This window comes from Echinops telfairi, unplaced genomic scaffold, assembly GCF_000313985.2.
Source record: "Echinops telfairi isolate 266 unplaced genomic scaffold, ASM31398v2 ScPeMD7_9;HRSCAF=40, whole genome shotgun sequence".
Classification (NCBI taxonomy): domain Eukaryota; kingdom Metazoa; phylum Chordata; class Mammalia; order Afrosoricida; family Tenrecidae; genus Echinops; species Echinops telfairi.
Window position 1 is genome coordinate 61,221,623 of NW_022103906.1, and position 3,972 is coordinate 61,225,594.

Here is a 3,972-nt window from a genome sequence, read left to right on the forward strand (position 1 = left end):
GGGGGATGGACAACAGAAAAGTAGGTGAAGGGAGACATTAGACAGTGTAAGATATGACAAAATAATAATTTATAAATTATCAAGTGTTCATGAGGGAGGGAAGCAAAGAGGGAGGGGAAAAATGAGAAGCTGATACCAGAGGCTCAAGTGGAAGGAAAATGTTTTAAGAAGGATGATAGCAACCAATGCACAGGTGTGCTTGACACAATGGATGTATGTGTGGATTGTGATAAGAGTTGTACGAGCCCCCAATAAAATATTTTTTAAAATATATGTCCTTAAAATTTTTTCAGTTTGATTTCAGAGCCACATGTACCTACCAAAAAAGCCAAATATGACTCTTGAGCCACAGTTCGTTGACCACTGCTCTAGACTCACAGATAAATGAAAAATGAAAACCAAGAACATTAACAATGCCAAATATTGATGAGCAATACAAGTGCAATTCTCCTTGATATTATTGAATGATTGAACTATGGAATTGTGTGATATGCAAATTATGTGCTAATAAAACTGTTGGGGAAAAAAGTAATGGAGCAAATCTAATTGTCATATGTTACTGGTGGGAGTGTAGAAGGAAACTACATTCAGCCCCCCCTTTAGATGATAGCTTATACATTTAAACATATACTGGCTGCCCTATGATTCAGTCATGCCAATAGTAACCCAAGAGAAGTGAATATATCACATTCCCAAAAAGACTTTTACAAAAATGTTTATAGTAGTTTTATTCATGATCTCTAGTACTTAGAAACAATACAAATGTCTATCCATAGGAAAATATATAGAAATGTGGTATGTTAATTCAATAAAATTAATTTCCTAATTGTTAAAAAAAGAAGAATCAACACCCATTAACTCAACTACAGAGATAAACTGATAAACATTAATGTTGAATGAAAAAAGCCACAGACAAAAGTGCACACATTTAATGATTAAATTTAAATGGATTTTATGAACAGGCAAAACATCTCCATGATACAAATTAGTGGTTAGCTATGGACGAAAGGGGAATGGCACGTGAGAGCTTTCTGGAGGTGGAAATAGTCTACACTTTCATTAAGATGTTGATGACTTCAGTGTATACATTTATCAAAAATGTCTGAATTTCACACATAAGATCTCTGCATTTTGCCTCAGCAAAATTGCTACCGTGTATTTTGAAACACAATGATAGAGTATGAATTATGCTACAGTTTATATTAGAAAATAGAATGAAATAGTGTTTAAATTTGTGTTGATCTAGCCAACATGCACCTACTTTGTGAAGCAGCTTGGCCTTAGGCTGCCTTTATGATGAAAAGAATGTCTTGATTTTTACCCCTATGTACACGAGCAATGGAATAGAAGATAGTCAGCTCACTTTTTTGGGGGACGGGGGTGTTGAACACGTTTATAAATTTACATTGCCAAATTTTATCAAAATAAAAAACGCTGCCATTAGCCAGTGCTGGTGCATAGCAGCCCCCACCCCCACCCAGGTGAGTTTCTGAGACTGTGACTGTTCACCGGCTTAGAAAGCACCTGTTTTCTCCCACAGAGCTGTGGGTAGTTTCAAACTGGCGACCAAGCAAATCACAGCCTAATATGTAACCACTACACCACCAGGGCTCCTCGCCAAATTTTACCAAGGGAATGAAATAGTTTGTACAAAATTGACATTAAAAGACAATAGGATATTTCCATGAACTTAAAAGAAAACCTGTATCTTTTAACACCAATTTCAATTTTTAAATTCACAGCATGCTTTGCAGCATATATATCCCATAAAATATGTAAGTAAAAGGCACTTGAGTAATTTGTAAAAAAAAGTTTGATTAGGGTTATTTATTGGAATTCTTATCTCACATTCAAATTCCACATAATTAAAGATTGATTCAACACATATTCAATAACATAGTGAGGTGACATATGTTCATAGAACACGAGAGCCCCTTCTGAATCGAATGGATCCTAAAATTTAAGAGCAAAGTCATGAAGTTCCTCCAGAGAACAGATTATTAACATATAATGATAATGGGCAAGATTGGATAAAGCATCACCCTGTGATTTTCAGATCATTAATGACACTGAAGATGATCTGGATGACAGAAATTAATTTTAAGAAAGACTCCAGATGCCCTATGATAAAAATTAATCAAGTAGGATGAGACACCATGACATTTAATGGTAGTATAACAGAACTACAACGTTTTATTCCCCCAGAGGTATTTAGGACATGTAGAAACTGTACCACGATTCTCTTCAGGATCCTGATCAATAAGTTAGTCTCTGAATCATTAAGTGGAGCATTTGAACTGCTACTCTTACTTGATATTTCTTGGTGAAGATGCCTAAAATTTGCAGAGAATGACTCTTTTTAAGGCTTTCTCTAGAATAGATAGATAACTGCAAATATAGTTGAAATCAAGGCAATCTTCTTTCTCATTTATTATAATAAACACAATAAAGTATGAACAAATGTATTATTAAGCTGTTAGCTGATATAAGTGTACCTCCATTTTCCTGGTTCCTTTTGAGGAACCAGGCCAAATTTTCATCCTATGTTAATTACCCATTTAATCAGTCAATGCAAAAAGAAAATATTTTGCTCTAATTGTAAAAGACAGTTGCTGTAAACATTTGACGTAATGAATACCTATCCTGATCTTGGGAAGGCAATAATTTATTAAGCACACATATGCAGGATGAAAATAAGTAGATTGCTTAATCAGCAGTGACCCTCAATTAAAACAGGTGATGTTTCCTGAGTTTAAGAATAACAGCAAAACGACTCCAATTAGCTGTTGAATTATCTAGGAAAACAGCTGTTACATAGGAGAACAGTCACTTGGTCTTCAAGCTAAGTTTTAGAATTTTTCCTTAATTTTAAATAAGTTTGAAAAGCCTCCATTGACATTAAGTTTAAAAACTGGCTAAACAAACTTGTGGTGATGGAACAGAAGGTGGGCGGTAAGGAAGGGGCGGGACTGGAAGGGACACAAAGACCAGGGAAAGACACTAGGGTGCTGGCAGCATGCCGTCTCTTAAAAGAGCTTCTGGTTACAAGACGAGGCCTCTGTATGAACAGTAATGGAGCGCTACCTTTTATAATTTGCAGTCTTTTAAATGTATAATATACATCAACGGATGTCATGAAAAATATAAACTCTTATTAGAAACACTGAAATCAATAGAAACAGAATGGAGTCAAAAGTAGAAGGTTTTATGCCAATATGTATATAAAATGTTAAGTTTGCTGAAAAGATTTCTTCGTTTCTTCAATTTTCTCTAATCCCTTGGACAATATATGTATATATATTTATATATGCAATTATATGTCATGTGTTTGAAATTGTATCACATCGAGCTGCAAATGAGAGGAAGGCATACATTAACTTAGTGAATCCTGTAAGATTTGAAAGTTTATGTGCTACTTACACACAGGTGTATTCTCCCTCAGTTGTGTGGTAATTTGTTCGTAAGTGTTGCCCAGCAATGGTACAAACCTGGAGAGACAGTACAAATTTAAAAAAAAGATATAAGATATTTATTTATTATAACTGTATATACTTCCTTATGTGACCTAGCTATACAATTATAAAATGATAACTCATTCATGTAAACATTTTTTTTGAACAAGCAATGACTACCATTGTTTGTACCAGGCAGCATGAGAGATGTGTAGCAGTATAATTTATGACTTTTTCTTCAAGGAAATTAGATAAAAGTTGGAAAAAGAAATATAATAAACATACCCACCTGGTCAGTACTACAAAAAAAAGCTTTAGAAAAGGTTGCTTTACGGAGTAGGTGAGACTCAGACGCTAAGGCTCTAGGATGAGCGTGCTCGGGGAGAAATCATGGACACGAGGGGAAAAGGAAGACATGTGTTCTTTGGGTCTAGAGATTGAGTCCCAGGATGTGCCTGGTACTATGGTCAGGAAAAGCAGCACAACACAAGACAGAGCCAACTGTCAACTCCGGTTCCCG